The sequence below is a fragment of the Arvicanthis niloticus genome, chromosome 18, assembly GCF_011762505.2.
Source record: "Arvicanthis niloticus isolate mArvNil1 chromosome 18, mArvNil1.pat.X, whole genome shotgun sequence".
NCBI classification, from domain to species: domain Eukaryota; kingdom Metazoa; phylum Chordata; class Mammalia; order Rodentia; family Muridae; genus Arvicanthis; species Arvicanthis niloticus.
Window position 1 is genome coordinate 21,037,861 of NC_047675.1, and position 26,455 is coordinate 21,064,315.

At 40.6% G+C, this 26,455-nt stretch overlaps 1 protein-coding gene across 3 annotated transcripts in view; it reads right to left on the reverse strand.

Moving 5' to 3' along the window:
• Ces5a (carboxylesterase 5A) overlaps positions 1-26,455 on the reverse strand; it is a 292,545-nt gene that overhangs the window by 219,668 nt on the left and 46,422 nt on the right. For all 3 annotated transcript variants that reach the window (XM_076915626.1, XM_076915628.1, XM_076915627.1), the window contains exons 3-4: positions 12,323-12,587; positions 6,050-6,124 (exon numbers count right to left, since the gene is read on the reverse strand). The gene's annotated coding sequence lies outside the window, so the exon portion shown is untranslated. The remainder of the gene's footprint in view (positions 1-6,049; positions 6,125-12,322; positions 12,588-26,455) is intronic.

A 26,455-nucleotide genomic window follows, 5' to 3' on the forward strand; every position in this document is an offset into this window, starting at 1 on the left:
AAGAGTTCTAAGAGCCGGAGGTCAGAGTGGACTGCTGTGAACCAGTCTTTGGGACACAACAGAGGCATTGCCCTCATGAGCTCCCAGCAGCTATGGCAGCCCTGCACACAATTTAAGCCAGCCAACATTAGAGTATAAATACACAAGGGGCACATGGCGCCTCACCTCTAGCTGAAGAGCTTTAGCAGTTAGAGACTGCTGTGGCAAGGAGAGCAGGTTTTCTTTCAGAATGTGGTCCCTGGAGGGCAGAACATGCTCAAGTTAGATGCCCTTACACTCATGCACGTACAGACAGCACTGACCGGCTGGGCTCAGTAAGTTAATAAGGAAGACATCAAGTTAGAGGGGAAACATGGCTAATAGGGTGTCTGAGAGGAGTTGGAGGGAGAGTAGAAAGTCAGTCCAGAGAGAGAGAGAGAGAGAGAGAGATCTACAGTATATATATAGCTAACACTATTCTAAATTCGCCTGTGGGAGACAAGAAAATAACCAATGTAGTAAGCTATTGTTGTCAGACTTTAAGAACTTGCCCAGCTTTTTCCTGTTAGTCTGGATTGGGCTGTCCACTGATGTGGTGATTTATAATAAGCATTTATTTTTATTTTTATTTTTATTTTATATTTTACTTTTATTTTTCACCTTTTTCTTTTTAGTGCTAGAGATAGAATCCAGGGCCTCATGCATGCAAAGTGTGTGTTGTACCGCTGAGTTGTACCTCCAGCCCACAATACAGTAGCATTTTACATGCACCGTCTTGCTTCTGCTACTTCTACTATCTGTGAATACTAGAATCCACTTGGCTGTTGCTTCTGCATGGCCACAATCCTAAGGGAACAGGTTAGGGGGCAGTCTCTTCTTGGTCTCAGAGTCTTCACCTCTAAGCTAAGGATTCTTGGCAAGGGCTTTTGTCTCCAAAGTAATGATGGGAAGCTCTGGGCTAGAAGTCAAGAGAGTGGTGCTGGCTAGACATTGGTGCCCTGGGGACTTTAGGAGAGGCTCTTGCACTCAGACCCCAAGTTCATTTGTAGGGTAAGGATGTTGGGTCACATACTTGCTTCTTCTGTGTCTTGTGTTCTATGCGTTTGGAGCAAGGGACTGTTTCAGGTCTGTGCAGCCATTGTGAGGCTCTGAAACAAATTCTAGGTCTCCTGTCACAGCAAAGTTAGCGTGTCTCCATTGTGTTGGCTTCCATGACCAGGAGATAGAAACAGCACCAAGCAGCATTCAGTAAGTGAATGCCGAGGGCTGCCTTTGGTTAGTCTCTAGATTGCATCTACTTAGTTCTCAAGTAAATTAGATAAAATTCACATTTTAGAGAGAGGAAGCAAACATAAGATTTAGCCATTCACCCACAATCAGTTAGCATATACAGAGCCAGGATTTGAAGTCAGACATTCCAATCCCAGAAGCTCTTACCTTCAACTATCTTATCTAGAGCCAATACGGTAGCATAAGGAGCTGCTTGGTGACATAAGGGGCACCAGAAACCTTAAAATAGAAAACATGGCAGCCTTCCAGGGGTGAGATCACATTGGGAGTATGCAAGCTTTCAGAAGAATTACTTTGGTCAGTGTTGCTGGCCTGCACACCGCTGCATCTCCCTCCCCGAAGATGACCACATGAACAGCCCCTAGGGGAGCATTTAAGAACCAGTGGTCTTTGGTGTGGTCTGAATGGAATATGGATAGTGACCTTACTCTGCCAGCTTGTAAGACAGGGGAAACCAAAACCACCACAGATTATTTTTATTACCAAATAAAACCCAAGAGGAGTCACTCTCATAAGTCTCCAGGGGACCTCAGTGACATCACCTCCATGTACACGCAAAGGCTTATTCACTAGAACACAACTCGGATCACAGCTGTACAGAGATATTAAAGAAAATAAGGGGAAGGGACACTCAGAAACTATTCTTTCAGGCATGTAAACATGATCTGTACACCACCTTCTGCCTATTACATGATCTGTATCCCGAGAGATTTTGAGCCAGTTCTCATACTGCTAAGAAAAAGTGTTAGCATGGTGGCAAGAGCCCTGTACACAGTCTGTTCACTTTGGGTCTGGCTCAATGCTTTGAACCAACCGGCTACTTGACACTAGCTCATCACCTGACTTCCCACAGTCCTGCTTCTTTGTCTGTAGAGAGGGGGTGGATCTCCGTGAGTCAGTCATGAACCAGAAAGCCTTGAATCATGCATGCACTTTGCTCACTGGGTCCACCAAATACAATTATTATCCAAGGAGATTAAATCCATGCAAGAAACAGTGAATGAGTTGTTGAAATTGAAAATAATTTCAGGTAGCTAGTAGGACCTCTGTCCTAAGAATCTGTCTTACAATTGACTGGCTGCCAGGCCTTGAGGGCATCTCAATCTAGTGGCACAGCAGGGAGAGTTAAGGCTCCTTCCCTGGGGTGTCTGTTTGCATGAGGCAAAGCACTGCAATCTTTCTGACATCCCTGGAGGGAAGGATTGCCTCTTTTCCTGGTAAGAGTGCAGATCACCAAGTTCAGGAGGTTAGGAACTGTGTAAACAGAGTAGAGGAGAGAGTCCCAGGAGAAGGCTGGCCCCTCCTGGAATGGAGATAGGAGCCCTTCTCCTTAAATTTGGCAACTGTGCCTCCATATTGTTGTTTTGAAATAGGTTGGTAAAAATCAAATCAATAAATATATGTACCACATACTTTTCGATTTTTGTGGTAAAAACACTGAAAATCTACTACACAATTTTCAAGAACATGTGCTGGCATGGTGGTGTAACCCTTTAATCCCAGCACTAAGGAAGCATAGGCAGGTGATCTCTGTGACTTTAAGGCCAACTTGGTCTACATGGTAAGTTGCAGGTAGCATAATGAGACTCTGTCTCAAAGTGTGTGTGTGTTAATACATTAAGTACAGTTTGATAAGATTAAATTTAATATATGATAGCCACCATTTAAGGATGCTTAGATATGTTATTGCATGCTGTATATATTAAATGCACTATGTCATTTTATCAACAAAACAATGAGGTTATATAGTCCACTTGATAGATGATGAAACTGAATCAAAGATGCTTTGCCAAAAGTACCCAGCTGTTAGGGGTTGGGCTTCCAACATAGGCAGTGCAGTGGTGAGACAGAACTCCTAGGCTCTGGGCCTGCTGTGTCTACTTCAGTCCTGCAGGAAACTACAGCAATGATCCCAGATCTCACAATCCGAGAACAAGATGCTCAAGGCCTGCCTGTGGCTTCAGCATCGCCGAGAGCACATCATGTCCCCAGTGTCTCTGGTCCCTGCTGACTTCTTCTCACAGTTTTCACCTGTTCTTCATAGGAGGATTGGAAGGACATCAAGTCCATTCAGAGCCAGATACAAAACTGTACCAGTTGAAACTGGCAGGTAGAGTGGACTCCATCCAATTAGACCTTCACACAAGCCTTTGCTGTGGAACAGCTGTTGTGTCTGGTCTGTAATGAATGCTCAACAGTTATTGGATTAACAAGTAATTCATCATTATGTTGATACATTTCACTAACAGAAATATTCAAGCTTTTTCTGTTGTTGTTGTTGTTGTTGTTGTTGTTGTTTTTGTTAGACAAGACACACACCTGTTATCCTAGCATTCAGGAGGCTTAGATAGTGAGACTGTAAGTCTAAGGCTAGCCTGAGCTACATAGCCAGACTATGTTTAAAAAGAGAGGGAAAAAAAAGAAAGTTATTGTTCTTTAAAAAAAAAATGTCTCCAGGATCTGTGGGGAGTTTTACTTTGTTGGCTCCTGTAGCTGACAGAGGACCTATCATAAAGCCCCTAACCAGTTTTATTTGAGACAAGAAGGAAGATTAAAGCCTCTGAAACAACTAAACTGATTATAACTAAACTGATTTTATATATATATATATATATATATATATATATATATATATATATATCCCAAGAGCATCTGATGTTGTCTCATGTTTCAGAATAAAAACACATTTTTAGCATTTAGCAATTTTTTATAAATTTAAAATTATCAATGTTAGGTTAAAAATTCTCCAGTCCTTTTTATAGGTAGAAAATGAAGCACAGAAAAATTGTCCTTTGTCCACAAACACACACTAGAAAGTATCATGTCAGGATTTGAAGCCAATCATTGTGACTCTAAAAGTCTTTTTAAAGGTAGGTAGGAATCCCTGGGGTGTGAGCCTGGGGCCTTAAGTATGCTAAACACACATTCTTCTATCAGGACAACACTTCCAATGTCCATTTCATAGTCTTTGTACTACATAGCACAGTAAGAATAGATAGCTTGGTGACATGGAAATTTACCAAGTATATACAAGTGTGTTCCCATGCACAGGTATGGCTTGTTGAATTTTTGTATGGCTTGATTTAGCATAAAGTAGACTCATACACTCTAAACTACTTGTTGAATTGACTTTTCATACATCATCCAGCTTGAAGCTACTTTATACAAATGCAGAATACATCAGTGGCAGTGTATCCGACTGAGCAGATAATTCTTTAACTTTCCTCCTACTAGTGAAAAGTTAATATTGTTTCCAGCTTTTTAATAACTGTGTTGGTTAATGTGGGGAGCCGACAGAAGGCAGCTATCATCCTTACAGCCATCTTGAGCCATATACCCTGATAACAGACTTGTTTACAATAGCCTACAACAGCTGAGCACACTCTGATAACATCTTGAATAGATACCCAGGATTTTCCCTTGGGTATGTGAGACTTAAAGGTGTGATTTAGAGATAAGACCTAAGGGCGTGACTTAAGGGTGTGACTTAGAGGCGTGGCTTAGAAGTGAGACATATAAAAGGCGAGAGGCAGACAGAAGAAATTATTAAGTATTAGGCACTTGGAGTAGGCGTTAGACGCTCAAGACTTGGAGGAAGAACTTGGAATTAGATATTAGGCACTTAGCAGTTGGAAGAAGTAACTTGGAACTTGGAGGCACTAGGGACTAGGAACTAGGGACTTAGAGAGAAGAAGAGAGACTGAAGAATAAACGGGATTGAATCACACTCTGGTCTCCATTCTTCGTATCTGTCCTCACTCTCTCTCTTGCTGAACCCCGACCTGCAGACTGGAGCAGCTTGGGGGCAGTGCAGGCTCTAACAGTTTAGCCCCCAAGGCTTTTGGCAGTGCAGGTTCCAACACTAACAGAGCGGTCCCCGACATTTTGGCCTCCCAATGTGGGGCAGAGCGGCTCTCAACATTTTAACACATGTTGCTGTATGATATCTATGAATACTGCAGCACATGTTTCTAATAGTGAAATTGTTTAGTCCAGGGAAATTCACAGAAAAGCTATTAGGCTGATGTAGACTCCAAGAGCAGGCAGGCAGCATGAATACTCACTAGCTCGTATATACATATAGTACCTCCCACATCCCACACATCATCTTGGTTAAACATCACACACGAAGTTCTGAGAGAATTCTATTCTCATTTTATAGAAGGAGACTGAGAACCAGCAAAACTCAGACCTGTTCAGCGTCAGCCTCTGAATTTAAATCAGAGCTGGGGAAAAGAAGAAAGAAAAACAAACCGTACTGTTTTGAAGCTGGTTTTTTGCGAAAAACAACATTGGTTTAATAGTTTGGATTTAACAAAACTGTTGCTTTGTGCCTAGCATCCGATATATCCCGGTAAACAAGCTTTTAAAGGTAGGTGATATGAAAACATTGTCAGGCCTGGCAGTGGTGGCGCACGCCTTTAATCCCAGCACTTGGGAGGCAGAGGCAGGTGGATTTCTGAGTTCGAGGCCAGCCTGGTCTACAGAGTGAATTCCAGGACAGCCAGGGCTACACAGAAAAACCCTGTCTCGAAAAAAAAAAAAAAAGAAGAAGAAGAAGAAAAGAAAAGAAAACATTGTCAAGTATCAACAACTTCTGAAGACAGAAGTGGGCAAGAGAACCTTGTAATCTTATGATCCTAGATAAATGAAAGGAAATGCTCTAGGCTGATAAAATTCAAGAATTTAAGTAAAAAGAGACCACAACTCACCAGAAAGCCCTAGAGGAAATGACTCCCAGGAATATCCACCCAAAGGCTTGCCCAAGGGCCATACTCACGGTCCTGCGGATGCTGGAGCATCTTAAGCTCAGCCTTCCTGTTTAAGGATGGAAGTCTGCATAGAAGATTCCTCTCTGAAAGCGAGGAGGGGAGAGATGTCAATTTCTTGATCAACAGAGAATCCCAAGTTGAATCTTTCTCAAAGGTAATTTACTCCACGTAAAAGATTTTTTTTCTGTGAAGTATTACTTATGATTGAACAATAGGTATCATTAGGTAAGAATTTTGAGGAGAGATGAGTAAGTTCTTTGCAAAAATGAATACAAAACTCTCTTCTGATCAGCCTGATTAGAACACTGACAGGAGGAGGAGGAAGCTCTGATGATGTTTTGATAAACGCCCTCACTCAGGTGCCCTAACATTTACATGTTAACTTTCAACTAAGGATTCTACACTCATTTACAGTATTTCCTCTCAACCAATGTAAGAGACAACCTGGGGCTGGCTTTATAGGTGGGGGGAAAGAGACCCACCTTTGAGCGTGTGACCACATGAATTCCCTTCCTGGGGTTCACATGGTGGAAAGAGAGAACTGACTCCCTCGAGTTATCCTCTGACCCCCATATGTGCATGGACACATGTGCAGATGTCTGTGAGTTGCGCACATATGTGTACACACACAAATCAAAAAATGAATACATAGTAGCTTTTTAGAAAGGCATCCTGCCCAGGCCCAGCAGCTTTCCCCTAGCTAGTATGGAATCTATCTATAAATCCTCCTGTAGTTCAGCTGCATAAATTACAGGTGACATAATTTAGGACATTACCTAAGACAAGAACCCATAATACTGAATAATACTGAATAATACTGTCAAAGACAGATGTCTATCCACAACAACAGAAGCCTTCAAAAGCTTCAAAATCTTTCTTTGTCAGACCCTGGTTGTGCATTGGGAGAAACAAAAAAGAATGATTCCCTTTAAGAACCATATTGTCTTAAATCTATATTGTTCTGAAGAAGATCTTGGAATATGAGAGAGCTGGCAAGAAACTACATCCTGTTACTGCATGCCACTGGGGGTTTGGGCTAGAATGTACAATTTTGGCTTTAATCAAGACACTCAGTTCAGTGTCCTGGCTGCCCTGCATAAAAGATTGGCTGTGAACTTTGCCAAGGAGTTATTCACATTTCAGCTGACCCAAGATTTTTAATTATCATCTAACTTCCAAACTATCCATTCCTCTGCAGCAGCCCATGGGGAGATAAAAAGCCTTCGTTTTCCTGTAGATTTTGTCTTTGCCTGATTTCAGAAGTGTCTTCTCTGGGTGGGGGTACTCTTGGAAAATTTGTAGCTCAGAAGGAGAGCAAAAGAGAAAGGGGTCCATCCTGAGACAAGACAGAGAGAGAGAGAGAGAGAGAGAGAGAGAGAGAGAGAGAGAGAGAGAGAGACCTTCACAGGGTTCTCAACAGATGCTCACTGCACAGAGACTTGAAGGAACTAATGTTGTTGCTGTGGCAACCATGCATGCCTAAATGAACAATAAAATTAATAGTCCCTAACAGGCTTTGCTGGCATCAGTAGGATGCTAACACTCTTCTTTACTGGGAAATGTGTGCTCTCTGTAGTGACCCCACTTAGCTATGGTTTCTGATACAAAGAAAAATGGTGTTCAGTCATAACATATTCACATATTCACTCTGTAAGCTTCTCCATGCTAAGAGCATGAGACACATTATTCTGTCTCTCTGCTGAAGGTAATTTGCACCTCCCAACCCCGAGCCTTTTGGCATTGTGCTATTTAATTTTGTCGTGTCAGTGACAGTCTCCTACTGAACTTCTGTTGTAAGCACATCAGGCTGAGGAGGGGCAGGAAAGCAGCATGTGATACAAAGGAGAAAGGGTAGAATTAGCTATAGCCCATAATTGGGCCCTGCTTGGCCTTGCAGAAGACCCAGTACATATTAATTAAGTGGACTGATATGATGCTGAATGAATGGGGCTATTCTAGACAGCAGGGCCAAAATTAACCTGCCCTCAGGTAACTTGAGCCATTGCTCTGAAGAATTAGATGAGCTTTGAGTAAAGACAGGAAATAAGGAACGCTTTCTTGGGACATTGGATGTTATTCAAAATCTGTTGGGCTTGACAAAGGATGTGGTTCAGGCTCAGAGTGCCTGTTTAGCATGCGTGAAGCCCTGGGTTCAATTCTCGGGTGCTCTTAAAAGTCTGTTAACCTAGAAACTTTAGTGCCATGAGAACTATTAGAAAAGTCTCTCAGTGCTGTTGCAATTAAACTGTGCAATTAAAATGTGCCTTTCAAATAAGAGTAACTGCCTCATCCAATTTTAAGCAAAAGTTTGATTCTTCCAAATGTTTGCTATTACGACATGAGAGTATTGCAATAAAGAAAATATTTCTACATAAATAATATCTATAAGTTTCTAAGGAAAGCCAACAATGGACAAAGAGATCTTTGTCAGCTAATGCTGATAATATTGACTTAAATGTTTAAAGCCTGGTGTTAGTGGGCTATGTCAAAGGTTTGGGGTAGCTGGCTGGGGGCAGAGTCAGGCTGAATCAACAGTCAGACATCTTAGTGCTAGTCAGTCTGCTCACATAAGCATCCAAAAGAATAAGCAAGAACTTCTCAGTTGGAAAGGAGGTTGCAGGGTTGGAGAGCAGGCACAAGGGGAGGGGAAATGAGTGGGATTGGCGTGTATGATGTGAAATTCACACACAGAGAGACACACACAACACAATAAAACATGTTTAAAAACAGCAAAACCACAGTCATCTTTATGCGCACCCGTTGCAGCTCAGAAAGTACATGCAGCTAATGGGAGTCAATGACTCTTTCTTTTAAAGAGAAGTATCTACCTGGACACCAAAAATCACCCAAAATAATCAGATGGTGCATATTTGATCATTGCAGAATGAGTGAGACTCACACAGGAATTGCTCTACATCACTTTACTATATCATCTTGATAACATGTCAACTTTTTAGAAAAGGTGTGCCTTTGTTACACAAAGGAGGCACTGTGTGATGAGGTTATGAGTCCTACACATGAAAATAAAACTATCATCTCAAAGCTTCCTTCTAGCACTGGAATATGTCCTCCAGGAGTTCATGCTGGAGGCTTGTTCTTCAATACAATATAGACTGAAAGATGGCGCCCAGGAGGTGACTAGGTCCTGAGAGTGCATGAATAAAGTTAGCACAGCAGGGTGTTGACTAGCAGAGGGAATTTGTTATTTAAAAGGAAAAAGGAGATTCTTGATGTTCTCTCTCCCTTAATCAACTGTGCTTGGAACATCTGCTATAGGATGACATAGGCTATCTGAAGACATGATATTGAGTAGAGAGATGGGGCAGGAGGATCTTGAAGGAGTTTGAGGAGAGGGTCTGAATATGTTTCAGGTGAACATTTTGTGATACTTAGAGCATATCCAATAAATTTTCTATTTAAGAGAAAAATATGGATCATAGACTAATCACTGTGGATGAGTTTGGGCTTCCCTGGAACCCTGTTTTCTTTCTCATTAAAAAGGGGCTAAAAGCACTACAGTCCAGTGTCTCTTCTACCTTCAATATTGCGTGATATTAGGGAACAAGCCAGGTAAGGAATGAAAATCCCTTATTGACTTTTCTGTAAAGTGACCAGCCACTTCCTGCTTCTTGTTTTCTACCAAGGACAATCTGATGGGGGAAAGGGTTTGCTGGAATGAGCAAAAGCTGCATTGAGCAATAGCTTTGAACCATGTGACTAGGCCCTACTAACCACAAGAAGGCCTCTATCTGCTCACGTAATTCTGGATTCCCTCCACAAAGGAGTAGTCACTAATTTGTACTTGAATCTGAAATCAGTAAGAGAGAATAACCTTTTCCTATGCTAAGAATTGCACAAGATTTCCAGTGGCGTAGCATTCAAAGAAGCGAGGAGTGAAGTTTACCATTCTAAAGGCTGAACCTGCTGAACTCCAGGCTTTTCAGGAATAGTTGGGTATAGAAGCAAGGACATGTGAGATATGCCCTTGGGGCCTCTAACAAGTTGGGGACACAGACAAGAAAACAAACAGTTTCAGGGAGGGATGGATGATAAGTGCTATGAGCAGATAAATGGAAGCTGTAGGATAAGATTCTGGAAGGCTTTTTGAAACAAGTGATACCTAAATAACCAGTAGAAGTTTGTCATGTTTAGTTCACATGCTAGGGGGAGGGGCAGCCTGGACTGAGCTCCAGAGAGAGGTCCTTCAGCTTCCTCTCCCTATGCCTCCACTTAACAGCTGTGTGGGACTGCTCAGGGCTCTTAAATTTGCCAAGCCTCTGTTTCTTTTTTTTTTTTTTTTTAATCTGTGAAATGGGGATAATCATAGTGCTTCTGGTTTGTTGTAAGATTAAGGAAGGGAATCCATGCATGCCCTGTTTTCATTCAACACCTACCATTACTAACAGTGAGATGGATGTAGGGAAGACAGTTAATATTCCAGGCAGAAAGCATGTGGGTAAGAAGGCCCAGTGGGGACTTTTGGTACCTTAAACATAATCCAATTTAGCTGAAAAGAAGAATGGGAAGAATTTGTGAGAAGAGGCAGGCTCAGAGCAAATACCAGGAGACAATGGCCCTCTATGTCACTATGTGTGAAGGACTTTGGAGTTTCTCCTGGATGAATGCTAAACACTAAAGTATATTATAGTAGAGACCCCTGACATTCATTACCTACATTTATTAGTAGGTGAGGAGAGTGCTTGGACATATAAAAATGTTTGTTGTACCCTACAGCATTAATACTGTCCATCACCAGCCAGTTTCCTCCAAGGTGGAAAAAAATCCTGTTGGAATTCAGTAACTTGCTCACATACAAGGATTCCCTTCCTGTGGTAGGTTTGTGATGCTGGAGCTCAGAAAACAGCAGTTTATTCAGGAGAGGCATTACCCAAATAGTATAATTCAGCCTAAGAGACCCAGCTTAAAAATTAAATAGTGTATCTTTTCATGAGCCATGAACTGCAATATACAGCCAGCCTCTCTCGAGTCATTAAACTTGTTCCATTAGATTACAGAAAACCCCAGTCAACTAGCTGTGCTCTGGCTGGATTTTTGTTTTTAGAGCACAGATCTCTTTTTTATCTAGTAGAAGAAGAATGAGCATAAACCACCGGCACAGAGCTTTATGTAATCTGGGATGCAAGATACACACCTTCTATCTCCTCAGACCATGCCTCCGAAGGGGATTTTATCAGAACAGTCTAAGTTCTCTTGGATGACAGGCATTAAAGCAGAGAGATGATGCATTTGAACACTTAGAAATGTCCTGAGCAGACTCATAGGCACATGTTGATACAGATATCCCTAAGGGCTTCTGGGTAACTCAATGCCAAGATGCTACAAACTGTTCATAATGACAGTAGGCAGGAGAATGGCAGATATACCATGTCTTTGGAAGAGAATAATTAAAATATTTCTTGTAAAAGGGTGAACTACTAGTTAAAGCCCTAAAATGGAATTGATGTGTGTTCCTTGATGGGCCATTGAAGCCAGAATGTTGAAAGGAACTGAAAGCAAGATAGGAAGCAAACATGTACCCGTCAGCCTCCAAACCATAGAGGAGGCAGAACTCAGAACTTCTGTGTGGTCCTGCGGTCACACAAAGGACATGTTAAAGCAGAACCTGCTAGCCTCTCCACATACCACCCCTTTCACTGTCTGTCTAGAGAGTCACTGTTAGTATTCTGTATGCAGCATTAGATGTACATATCAATGACATTTTAAAAGATGTATTTAATTGTGTGCATGTGTATATGTATATGTGTAAGTATGTGCGTGTGAATACAAAAGCCTGAGAAGGCCAGCAACACCCAAGTCCCAGGAACTTGCATTACAGGTGGTTGTGTGCTGTCCAACATAAGTGATGGGGACTGAATTCCAGTCCTCTGCAAGAGCCAGTATGTGCTTTTCATGGTTTGAGCCATCCCTCCATCCCCACCAATGACAATTTTAATGTATTCATTTATCGAATGAGTGTTTATCACAAGCTAAATGTAAGGCATCATCCTAGCAACCAGGAACAATAGCAAGAAGCAAGAGGTATATAAAATGACCTCAAAAAGATTTACTACCTACTAGATGTGGCGGTCCACAGACTTCATCCATAACATAAGGCACAAAGTAATAAAAGGCACCGTAGAGAGTCAGATGAGCCATTAGAAGATCATCATACACATATTTAAAGAACACTAGAATGTCAATAAATCATATATTCACAAGATCTGTTTTTATTAGCCTCATTCATTTTAAGGATTAATGAGGAGCAACGCAATTTTACTTACTGACAGTTCCATTAAAGCACAGAGCCAGCAGCTGGTATTGATCAGCAGGTGGTGGTGGCAATAGGAAGACCAGGAATTTCAGAATGGCGCTGCCCTCCAGAGCAACTCTCATTAGTGGATGTTCCAATGATGGTCTCTTAGTTTTTTTCTTTGTGGAGAAAGGTAGGGGGAAGGGTTGGCTCAGCATTCCTGTGGTCTTCGTCCAGGAAACACTTGTTCTGTTCCGTCACCATTGCAAGGAACAAGAGTCATGCCCTGAAATGCTCTTAAATAAAGGGATTCAAATCAGGAGTGAGAAAAAAAATCAGGTTCTTTTTCAAGTAGCTGTCAGCCGCTGAGCCGGCATAGAGAACATTAGGACAACACTGCCTTCCCATTTTCTTTCCCATTTCAAAGGTACTGGTTTGATTTAAGAGATGAATTGTTCTTCTGGTACTGCCAGCATTTCCCATCCTCACATCCAGAGTTCAAGGGAAAAAAATCAGTCCAGCTGTAGAAAGGCATTGGCAATAGATGCCTCTGGGAGTTAGAATTTCCATACCCAGTAAAAAAGATATTACAAGGACACCAGGTATAGAAAAGGAAGTTTTAAATCTTGCTGCAATCTTAAAATCCTAAAAATGCAAAGCTCTCTTACTCCTCCCCGCATAGCTCTGACGTGAGAAACGAGTCCATGTTGTCAGATAGCTTTGTAGTTATCATGTCTGCCTCTTCAATTGATGAAAATAAGAGATGGCCTTATCTTGTTCTCCATAATTTTCACCATGATATTTACTTGTGTGTTACATGTATGTTACATGTATGCAAGTTGTGTACCTGTGCACACATGTGTAGAGGCAAGAACAGGATGTTGGGTGTCTGCTTTGTTGCCTTCAGAAGGGTCTCTCATTGAACCAGAAGTTTGCCATTCAGGCAAGTTCATTGACCAGTAAACTCCCAGGATCTACAAATCTCTGTTCCTCCGTTGTGGACTACAGGCACATGCAGTCATGCCTGGATTTTTACATGGGGATTTGAACTCAGGTCCTCATGAAATGTGTGTGTGTGTGTGTGTGTGTGTGTGTATTCTTACCCACTGAGGCATCTCCTTGAATAGAATTTTAAATGTGATAAAGTCGCATTTTCAGAACAGAGCAAATTTCTTAAGATTTAATAGTTGAAGAAAATATATTCAAGTCTAAGACATTAGTGAAATATTTAAAAATGAAATCAGTGAAAATGAATCAGCATGTTAAGTTGCTCAAGCACCAACGTATGCCTATATGCTGTGTAAGATAAGAGAAGACAGAACGTATAAGCTTTCTTCTCAAGTTTATATTCAGTTGGGAAGCTAAGGTTAAAACATATATACACATTAAATGTAAGAATTACATGTTAGAACAATACTAAGAGGCTATTAAACCAGAGAGTTTAAGGCATGAGTCCATTAAGTGAACTTCATTTCAAAGACCCTGAACATTCTGGAAGACCACCAGGCTTCCCACTGGTTATCAAGATTCTATGAGTTGCCTTAAAGTTGATGGTACTTACTGGCAAGAAGTTCCAGTTACTGTGTCTTGTTTTGGCATTTAAAATACCAAAATGTTTAATTTGATGATTTGTTCAAAATTTGCTTGACTTTTAAAAAATGGTATGCAAGTGCACACCTTCGGAAACCAGAAAAGGGTGTCAAATGCCCTGGAGATGGAGTAACTGGCAGTTGTGAGCCACCAGTAGAAGATGCTCTGCAAGAGCAGCAAGGTCTCTTAACTGTGGACGGGTCTCTCTCCAGCCTCGCATGACACTTTTGAATGCTGTAAAACTATTCTTCCCCCATCCAGGCTCTCAAAATGATTATTTCTCGATAGGATTTCAATTAATTAAGGAATCCCTGTTTTATTCAAATATTGTTTGATTTCTTTCATTTTCAGAATATGAATTCTCTAGATTCTTCTCTTTGTCTCTGTCTCTCCTCTCCTGTCTCTCTCTCTCTCCCTCTCCCTCTCTCTCTCACCACACACCCTATGCCTCATAAATAGATAAAAAATTGTTTTGTAGAAGTTGAGGTGTGATATTGGGGGAGATTTAATTAACAGTTAAACTTGTAAATAAAAGTAAATCTTGTTAACCAAATTAACTCTCCTTTTGGCTTTATTTTGGATTTTTGGTACTGAGATTTCAACAGTGGCCTTGGGCATGCTGGGAAAATATGCCACCCTCAATCCTCAAGTTGACAAAACAACTTTTAAACTTCAGTTTTAAGATGTCGTAGTTTAGAGTTCTTAGTTCTTTTCTCTCTTTATTAAAAGGGACATGAGACTCAAAGCTGAGCACAAGGATTACTCTGTAGAGGAAAAGAGGAGATTCTAGAGACTAGGAAGGACCTGACTATCACACTGTCTAAGTTAGCTAAAGCACACCCACAGGCCAAGGGAGGGCCTTGCCTTGTTTCTTTTATTTTTGATAAACACAAAGCTAGAATCTTAGATGTGTAATAAAGTTGCTGATAATTGTTTTAGTTTTACAACTGGGAGTCAGCTATGTACCAAAATGGTGCATCAGCAAGCCACTGTGAAAACAAAGCACTCTATGCATTCAGAAAGGTTGTAAGTAGCATGCATGGTGGTGCATGCCTGTAACTGTTGCACCCTAGAGGCTCAGGCAGAAGGATCATGAGTCTCAGGCCAATCTGGACTATCAACAATGCACACACACATGAATACAAACAAACACATACTCATGCACATGCATATATACACACACATACACACACACATACACACACTAATAAACCACCTGCTCTTTTACAGCAAATCCTAAGTAATAAATTTAAAAACAAAAACTCTCGTCAGTAAACACTAGATTATTAATTACCATTAATTACAGGAACTATTGGAGAAACATATATAAGAAAATGGTATTTGTTTTATTCTGAGACATGGATCTCATGCTGCCCCGCATTTGCCTAGAAATTGTCATGTGATACAAGATGACCTTAAACTTCTAATCTTTCTGCCTCTGTCTCCCAGCTGCTGAAAATACAGGTTTATGAGGTCCTGAGGGTTGAGCCTGGGGTTTTATGTATGCTAGGCAAGCAGTCTACAAGTTGAGCTAACCTCCAGACCTTGAGAAACAGGATGTTTGTATGGTATCAAATAGCTCCATAAAGGTACTTAATTACAAAGGAAAAAAATAACTTTTCAAATGATAGAGTTGGCAGATACCATCTTAGGCATGTTATCCCAGTGAATGCTGCCTTTAGTAAGACATTGTCGTGAGGGATTCAGCATCAGTTCTTTGATCTGCTTGCCAAGATGCATAAGCTAAAACCAATCATGAGAAAACACCAGACAAACGAGACTGAGAAACATTCAGATAACTGGTCTATAACTCTTTAAAAGCATCAAGATTATTCAATTTAAGCAAAGACTGGACAAATGTCCCATTCTAAAGAGGATTAAGGAGGCCTGACAAATAAACAACCAATGTTCCAAACAGGATTAACTTTATAAGATGATATCAATGGGACAATCATAAAATTGTAAGGAAGTATTATCACTAAATTATAATAATAGATCAGCATTAATTTTCTAATTCTGGCGGTTATATCAACCATGTAGGAAACACCCTATGTGTAGGAAATGCACACAAATGTACTCTAACAGAACATCAGATCACAAGCTTATTTTCAAAGTGTCTAATAAGGGGCTTGGGAGATGGCTGTACTGCTAAAGCAACAAGCATAAGAACCTGAGTTCAGGTCCCTAGCATCCATATAAAAGGAGAGCATTGCAGCATGTGTTTATAACTTCAGCACCGGTGGGAGGGACAGAGACAGAGGATCCTAAGAATTCATTGGCCAACCAGTCTAGCCAAACTGGTGTATGTCAGATCCAATGAGAGACCTTGTCTCTAAAAATAGGTAGAGAGTGTCTGAGGAAGACACCATATAAACCTCTGGTCTCCACCTCTGTGTGCACATACATGCTTCTGTACCTGCACACACCTGAACATGCTACACACACAAATTGCTTGGGGAGCATTAAGTTATTTGTAGGTAAACACACAGATTCAAGATCACTCAAAATTAAAAAAAATGACTATTATGTTTTTATCTATGGTTACAGAATGATTACAGAAAAGGCTGGAAGTTGAAAGTATGGAAGAAAGCCCAACACATGCCTCAGAAGAGGCCAAACCAGAAGGATACCAGTAGGACAAATAACTGATGAGGGCTGCTAAGAATTTTCCTGGCTGAGGAATGGTGAAAGAACTGAGCTCTCGCATCAAATATGTATATTAACTGCCCAGAAACAAAAACAAAATTAAATTCACATCTAAGAACGTCATGGTGTAAATTCAGATTCACAGGGAATTATGGGTGGATCAAAGCCAGTGTTCTCCCAACTACAGTAGATTAGGAAGGGATGCATTTCAGCAGAACACAAGAGAGATGGCAGAAAGGACTGGGATACGAGGGACATAGGCATGAGGAAATGGCCACTTGTGCTGGAAGACAGGGTGAAGGATTGCTTGGTAACCATAACTGACCTGTAACTCGCAAAACAGCTCCAACTGAAATCCTACCTAATCGTGAAGTGGCAGGCAGGGGTAGACCTTCTGTGAGAAAAAAGAAGCCATGAAACTCTTTGCTGTGTTTGAAGAGCAGGGAGAGTGGGAAACTAAATAAAATCTGAGGAAATTAGGGGAAAACCACACACACAGAATCTCAAATTTAAAAATTATCAGTGCGGGAGTGAGAGGAAGAGTAATGATAATAATAATAATAATAAAGTACGACTCTAAAATAAAGCAAGAAAAGATTAGAAGTATATAGAGCTTGGTAAATAGAAAATTACATGATAGAAATAAATCCAACTCTTTAATGAATTATAGTATCTGGAAACAGATTAAACTCGGTTAATCAAAGCAGTTACTGTAACTGTCAGTAAAGTCGCAAATGTCAGCAGGAAGCCACTTCTAAGAGACGCCCAAAGATGAGAGAGTGCTGATAATAAAAAGATGAAAAGAAGACAGATCAGGCAAATGTCAATAAAAATGCCATTTAAGACTAAAATTGTTAACATAGATAAACAGTTTATTTTTAAGTGATTTTTTTTTAAAAGTCGGGCTGAACCATGCAGCCACAGCTGGCCTAAAACTTGCTGTGTAGATCAGGATGGCCTCAAGTTCATGATCTACCTGCTTTGTCTCTCAGGTGCTCCACCATGTCATAAGGTGACTTTTTAAAGTCTACAAGGAAATATAATTATCACTAACCTATATGCATCTACTAGTACAGTGCACATATATGTGGTAAAATCTGGAATCACAGTAAAACTTGAATAAATGCACATTCATAGGGGAAGATTTTAACACAGTGCTCTCAGACACTAATATATAAATAAAATAACCAGAAAATAGATAAAAAATAGTATCTACTGGACATAAAGATCAAGAGAATACAACACCCTACCCCAAATAGAGAACATATTTATTGTGTTATATTTATAAAAAATCATAATTACAAAGGAAATCTGAATAAAGCTTTTTAAAAAAATAGTTGCTTATGTTTAACATTGTGCAACTAAATTAGATCAAGGAGAAAAGTGAAAAAATAAAAGCACTTCTATGTTTGGAGATAAAGTTGTTTTTTTCTATATAATCAAAGGTTAAAGAGGATGTTACAATAGGAATTATAAAATATTTTGAACTCAGAACAATGTAAGTACTCATTTTTGAAAATGCTCTTTCAAAACTTATAAGACACTGCAATACTAACTCAGGATCCTGCCTACCTGAGCACAGTCACTTGCAGCCATGGCTAAAGGGAACTTTCTTCTCTGCCTACCTTGAGATTGTGGGAGAGCAGGTAAATTTCTTCTCCATTGACTTACTAACCAGGTCACGTTGCAGGTCTGGATTTAAGCTGGAAGGCTCTGGGCCCATTGCCCACCTGGCTTGGGATCTTAGCGTTGTCCCCTGCACCCAATTAAGAGATATTAAAACTGAAGCTCAGAGAATGGATGCGACAGTCAAAGAGTCCAGGGCTTGCCCTACTTCATTGCAGGCTCACAGTTCATTTAACTCTTCTAATGCTTTATTCTGTCTTTTGGTATTTTGAATTAGAAGAGTTTGGGGTGAAGCCAGTCTGCCATTTTGTCGAATTGAAGTGCTCCATTGGGCAAGTTCTCTAAGGAGGGCTCCTCCTCCGCACAGGGGAGCACAGATTAGCATAGACTCTACATACAAATCCTTTGTAGGGAATCAATGAAGGGACTGTGTGCTAAGGCCCTTGGTGTTTGTAAGCACTCGGTAATAAGACTTTGTTCATACAACAAAGTCTGTTGTATGAACTGGATGTCGATAAAGAGAGCACAAAAATCAACACTGTAGAACAGTCTCCTCTGTGAAAATGGGGGATGTTCCTAAGCACAAGTCGAGGGAATGAAATTCAGGATGGTGTAAAGGAGTGCAAAGTGGCCCGGTTGATTCACTCCAGAATACATAGATAGATACATAAATAGATACATAGACAGACAAATACATAGATATATAGATGATAAGTTATAGATGTGTGTGTGTGAACTACATAAGTATAGAAAAAAGCACTGAGAAGAAAGAGGGGAGGAAAACAGAGAGAAAATAGAAGATATATGACATAAAAGCATAAAAGAGGTGAGAGAGGGTATGAGATAGCAGATAGGGACCAATAAGAACAAAATATAATGATATATGTGAAAATGTAGGAATAAAAGTCCATTACTTCATACACTAACTAAAAATGAGTTAAAGAAACAAAATCAATCAATATAGTTGATCACACCAAAAAATTAAAGGAAGAAACTCCATGATCCTCTTCATACATGGGGTCAAGTGTCAGAATGGAACCTTCACTTATTGTCTTCACTCGTATAATAGAATGAGAACTAAAGATGGCCATCTTTAGCTGAGACCACAAAGCTCAGAAGTCTATTCTCTGTTATTCAACAATGGAGTAGTTTCTATCTCAGGGTTAGCCAATAAAAATGCACTGGGATCTATATCTGCATTTAAATTTTTTTCTTGCAGATACATGTTTTTAAAGCAAAGGCCCAGACGCTAATGTAACTAACATAGTGGGTCCAAGTTATCACCATAATATAATCAATAAAAACTTTTGTTAATGAGATATCTAATACTATATCAAATCTTCAGAATCTGATATTTTTCCCAATCCAAACTGTATCCATCATTATTTAATATACTTTTCATAAATGGTGACAGTATTTGAGGCAGAGCATAGGTAGACAATCATTAACAGCATAAAAGAACTTTCAAACTCCCTTCTTGTATAGACTAGCAAGATCAAGAAGCTACTGTAAACCCCAATGAAGTCTTTATCTGATGCTTTGGAAAGATGCAAGTAGCTTGGAGGGAGAACTGACACTTCACATTAAAGGATGTTGTTTAACTGCTTTCCAAGCCGACCCTGACTTTCAGGAAATGCAATGAAAATGGCAGAATTATTAATCTGAAGATCTACAGTCTTTTAGGAAAGGAACTGCTACTCTTTGGGGGAACACACATTAATGTCACTGAAAAGCCAAAGGGGGTCGGGTCCCAACAGGTCTCTGGTTTCAAAGGAATTAAATCTATATTGATGATAAAGGGAGAGACAGATTCAGAAATGATGTTAGCTTTCCCACACCACAGGGCATTGTGTGCCTTGATGACCCCTTGTGTCTTCAACATCAGAGAGCCCCTCCTGAGTGCCAAGAGTAGTCTTTCGAAATTAGCAGGAAAAAGTGTTTTCCCTCAACTCGGCTTGGAAGACATTGCGTTAGTGACACATGTTCCTGCCTCCAAATCAACAAAGCATTCTGTATGCTAAAAACAGCTTTCTTTCTTTTAAATAAAACAAAATTCTTCCTTTGTATAAAGCATGATAAAAGATAGTATTTCAAACTGCGTTTGCCAGAAGCACAGTTATCACAAATGCATGCACTCACTTGGCTTTCTGTGCCTGTTCTACGTTGGTGTCTCCATCTTCTGCAGGATCTTTCATGTCCTTCCAACATTAGCTTTCCCCTTTCCCCTTTCCCCTTTCCCCTTTTTCCCCTTTTTCCCCTTTCCCCTTTTTCCCCTTTTTCCCCTTTTTCCCCTTTTTCCCCTTTTTCCCCTTTTTCCCCTTTTTCCCCTTTTTCCCCTTTTTCCCCTTTTTCCCCTTTTCTTTCCCCTTTCCCCTTTTTCCCCTTTTTCCCCTTTTCCCCTTTTTCCCCTTTTTCCCCTTTTTCCCCTTTTTCCCCTTTTTCCCCTTTCCCCCCTTTTTCCCCCTTTCCCCCTTCCCCCCTTTTTCCCCCTTTCCCCCTTTTCTCCCTTTCCCCCCTTTTTCCCCCTTTCCCCCTTTCCCCCTTTTCCCCCTTTCCCCCTTTCCCCCTTTCCCTCTTTCCCCCTTTCCCCCTTTCCCTCTTTCCCCCTTTCCCCCTTTCCCCCTTTCCCCCTTTCCCCCTCTTTCCCCCTTCTTTCCCCCTTTCCCCCTTTCCCCCTCTTTCCCCTTTCCCCTTTCCCCTTGGGTAAATTCTTCCCCTTTCCCCTTGGGTAAATTCTCTTTTTCTTTGTCTTTTAGGCTTGGGCTCTGACTTGGAAGGGGTATGTTTAGCAACAATTCTGTCAATCCCTGTGGCTCATCCCTCACCTTGGCATTATCTCCAACGTTCCTCATGGACATGGGGTCAGGGTGGGAGACCAGGGTGTTGAATGCAGGGATGCAGCTTTAATCTGTCCAGAGATCATCCTCGCTGCTTCTTCCTGGTGCATATCTTATACTCAGACTAGCTACATCTCAGATGTTCAAAGGCACATGTGGCAAGACAAACCCATTATGATCAACTCAGCAGGCTGATTCGTAAATCTGCGAGCACTGAGCATTGAGTCCATACAGAAGTTTCATATACTGCTATTAGGAACATCTTGCAATTTGGAGAATAATATTCAATAAATATGAAAATATGAGTAATATTCAGACAGAAATTCTACCTCTGAGATATTTACACTTGAGAAAGTTATCCCTAAGTGTTTAAATCAATGATTTTGCATGCCCCTTAGCCTGCTTATACCCCAACCAAGGTGTCCCAGTTTGCTTCTCTGTTGCTGTAATAAAGCACCAACCAAGAATGACCTGGAGTGGAAAGGGTTTATTTGATTTACAGGTTACAACTCCATCATCTAGGGAAGCCAAACAGGAATTCAAGGCAGGAAAGTAGTTGCAAAAACTGAAGCAGAGACCATGGAGTAATGTTAGATACTGTCTTGCTCTCCATGGTTTGATCAATTTGATATACTATATAACCTAGGACCATCTGCCAGGGGTGGCACCACCTACAGGGGGCTGGGTCCTCTCATATCAAATATTAATCCAGAAAATGATCCACAAACATACCCATAAGCCAATCTGATGTGGTGAATTCCTCAACTGAGGGCCCCTGTTCCCTGATGACGTCAACTGATGTCAAGTTGACAAACCATGACACAAGACAGGATACTGTCTAAGACAGGAAACCTCCTGTCTACCATGAAAATACTATCAAAAAGAGGATTGTTTTAGTTAGGGTTTTTTTTTTGTACTCAGCATGTAAAAGATTGAGGCAGGAGGATTGAGAGTTGAGGGCTATGTAGTAAGGCCCTGTTTTATACATATTTTAAGGATATTATTTGTTTCTTTTTTATTATTATTATATATTATTATTATTATTATTATTATTATTATTATTATTATTATTATTATTGAGTCAGAGTTTTTCTGTGTAACAACCCTGGCTGTCCTGAAACTCATTCTGTAGACCAGGCTGGCCTTGAACTCACAGAGAGCCACCTGCCTCTGACTCCCAAGTGCTGGGATTAAAGGTGTGCACCACCACCACCTGGCTTAAGGATGTTCTTTTAAGCTTTGTTTGAACTAGAAAAAAATTATAAATATTATAAATGCCTATAGGCAGAAGATAGAAATATGGGTTAAAATAGATTCATATAAGAAGATAACATGAGCTGGGCGGTGGTGCCGCACACCTTTAATCCCAGCACTTGGGAGGCAGAGGCAGGTGGATTTCTGAGTTCGAGGCCAGCCTGGTCTACAGAGTGAGTTCCAGGACATCCAGGGCTACACAGAGAAACCCTGTCTCGAAAAAAACAAAACAAAACAACAACAAAAAAAAAAAGAAGATAACATGAAGAAGTTTAAAAATAAGCTAGAGTTAAATATGCAGCAAAATAGGTCAATGGGTCAAGTTCAAAAATACCTATAGAACATGCACATTGTATGACATTGTTATGCAGAATCAAACAGTACTATGTCTACTTTGTTGATATTCCATCTCTCATAAAAATATAAAAGATATAGTGGAGCCCTACAGAACTATAGCTGGAGCCATACCAGTGGTACCTCTGGGAAGGAAGCGAGAATGAGAAACAAAATGATCAATGCATTGTCAGAAGAACACTGTTTCTTTGAGTTAAAAAGAAATATGAAGCACACATCACATGTCATGTGGAAATTCTGTTTGCTGGTCCTAGACCTTCATGTTATGAGATGTTGTCCCTAGTGCTTTTTGGCCTGGTTTAAAGTTTTCATAAATAGTTTTATAAAAGTTTCATAAATTATATTATATAATGCTTCTCACACGATATACCATGGACAGAAAATGCTACTGACAGAGAACACCTTCCATTAAAGGAAAACTGAGAGGAAAGGAAACTGTGCATGAAGGATCTATGGCAGCATGTAAGGATGCATGCTACTGTCAGTGCTTGGAAGACAGTTTACCATTCAGCACATACGTGGTCAGCACTGATTCGGTGACTGTAGGAAGCGTGCTGCCCTGGTGGGTGGAAGCTTCATGAGTCAACATTCGAGAGAAAAGGTTTGCCACATACATTATGTGGGGATTGCTTGAATGAAGACTTGCTACTAGGTACATCCAAGGGATAAAAGTGGTCATGGGTGAACACAATATGGTACCTGACTCAGAAACAAGGTTTTGGTCCACCACATGATAAGAAGTCTTTGTATTCTGGAAGGAGAAAAAATATTTGGGCTACAGAGGAAGTGACTTTTCCCCCTCACAGTTTTATTCCAAACAGTAGATTCTATTTGCCACTCAGTATGTATGGCACAAGATAAATGAATAAGGACAGTTGGGGTCCCAACTTCCTCAAACCCAGCAGGACTTGTCATCAAACAAGGAGTCTGGCAGATTCTAAATTCTGTTGGTATCTCAAGTAGCAGCCACAAGCAGCCATGGGAAAGCAGTTCTACCCACTGAATGAGGTCCACTGCACTAGACCTGCCGTTCTACAGTGGTCCATGCCAAACCACTTTCACATACAAAATATTAACCTGCCACAAAACCAATCTAACTGCTTATAGCAACATGGATGAGTGATTGAAGAGAGATAAGAGATCTCTCTCCTGTTTGCTGTTTCTATTCAGTGGATAAAATTCAGCTGCTAAAGGGTTGGACCAATATGCCAAGACTCAGAAGAGTTCTCTTTTCAAAAATATGATCCTTAGGAATGTTTTGCAATTAGCTATGTTCCAGGTATAGAAAAGCTAAAAATGAGAATTGGCAAGAAAAACTACAGAGAGTAGAAAGCAGGGAGCCGTGAGCATTTTACATTCTTTCTTGGCTCCAACTGAAGAGGGCCAGGATGTGGTTGCAATTTTGGATGTGCTAATTATGTTTGTCAATTGTAAGTTTTACTTAATTAATTAGTCATGCAAATTTAGCTGGAGCATTTTTTGCACATCTAAATCATTACTATAGCAATTAAAAGGATACTTTGATCAGCTCCTTTCACAGTATATAGCACAGCATACTCCTGTTGAATTCTTTTTGACAATCTAGTTTTTGGGTTCTATTTAGGGGGAAAGGGGGGGCTGTTCTGTATGCATGAAGGAACGTACAAACAAATGTAGGAAACAATAAAGGTGGTCAAGCTAGAGATGACAATGAAACCATTTTCCATGTAATCAGTGAGTACAGACAGGACACAGTAATAGCACATCTTCAGGGGGAAGTTCCCACAGTGGACAGCTGGGACACTGAACAGATCAGAAACATGTTTCCTTAGTACATTAGGGTGGTGAGGTGAGAAAAGCCAGAGATTTATGCTTGTGGCCTAAGATCAATGTCAAAATGAAGTTTCTCCATGGCTAGAAGACTCGGTCCAACTCTCACCGTCAGTAATAAACACCATGGCTAGAAGCCACGTGAATACACCCTCGAGGGCCATTTCATCCTAACGAGCCCAACCGTCAGAAGCAGTGTATTATATTAGGTTACTATCTCTTAGCTTCTAAATAGACATTTGAGTCCCCTATGAGCCACCTGTGGATGCTTAGTGCTCAGCCTTCTCAGTGGGAGCCTGACTGACATGTAGTGGTATTTAATGTGCTTCTCCTACCCAACGCTGGCAGTTGCTGCAAGTGTAAGAACGAAATTTACATGTTTTGCATCCCTTCAGAACTACTTCTCAACCCTTCACCTCACCACCAGCCCTGGAGGTGGAATGGAAACAGACAACAACACAGGCAAAGGCTACTGGATTGTAGGTCCTTGATGTTTGTAAAGCACAGCATCAGCGGCAACTATTTAGATAGCGCGACGCGTCATTGCTTGTTTTAAAGTCGCCCCTCGAGGCTAATAACTTCACACATCTGGTTTACTTTAGAGGGTTCTTAGCCTCTCTAATAGCATCCGATTGTGAAAAAGAAGATAAAATTTCATCTAAAAAGTGGATATGAGCAGGAAAATGTAAAGTCACTGTTGAATACTGTAAGATGTGTTTTAATACTCGTGAGAGCCTTATAACTTAGACCTTCATGGAATACTTAGAATACTTAGAAGCCAGCAAGAACAAAGGTATACAACAGTGAAAGAAGAAAGTTTCTTACGGCATTTCCAGGTGTGAAAATGTGTGCATATTCCAAGCACTCCAGAGCAGATTATTAAAGTGTCAATTAGATTCAAACAAAAGTAGCTTTGATATTCAGAGATTTAAACGACTTAGAGAAAAATCTAAGTTACAAAGACTTGCATTATACCCATAATTTCTTACTATTACAAATCCAAGTGTCTGAAAAAACTGAAATTAATTTTCAAAACTCTCTCAATAAAATTTTCCTCAAAACACTCCAAATATGTGAATGTGTAAGTTAGATACAACAGAATGCTAAGTACATTTCTACTAAGTGCTCAAATATTTCATGTTTCTCAAGGAAATTTGTGCTCAAGACTCCCACCTCTTCAGGAATCTCCTTTAGTAATCACACGTGAGCAAACACACACATACACATGCACACACACATATACACACTCACACACCCAAACACACATGCACACATTTGCACATGCCTGCACACAGACTGTGCACACGTGCACACACAGATAGGTCCATGTCCACATGCAGAAGCTGAGTAATCACGCTAAGAGGAGTCAAAGGGGATCCCGATCACACCTCACCAACACCCCAAGAGACCCTGGTATGAATCCTTCCCAAAATCAGAGATGTTCATGTTAAAGTTAAACTTTCCTAAATTGGGCTACAGAGTGTCACACTGGTCTGTGCATGCCGCCTGATGTCACTTCCTTCTCTTCTCTATCTTTGTCTTTCACTTCAAATTCACCAAACTATAGTCTTTTCCTACCCCAAGTATTCACTTCCTCCTTGCCTGCCTAGAAAACTCCATCTTACTTAGGACCAACTCCGAAGAGAAGCTTTCAGACAGGCATGATAGTGCACACTTTCAATCTCAGCACTGGGGACGGGGGGGGGGGGGGGCGGTGGGGAGAGGAGAGGCAGGAGTGTGGTTGAGGTCTTTGTGTCTACATAGTTAAGTTTCAGGTCAATTAGGGCTGCATAGTGATGAGGCCCTATCTCAAACAAAACAAAACAACAAACAAAAACATAACAGTGAAGCCTTTCTAATTCCCTAAGCACAATTCACTAACCCAGTGGCACCATAAATATTTTTCGTGCACAAAATTTATCACACTACAGTAATATTTTGCTCCTAGGTTTTTTCTCCACTGAGCTATGAGGAGTAAATTTAGATTTATCGCTATAGCCCAGAGATGCCTTGTATTGTGGAGGTCCATGGCTACTGTGCAACAAATG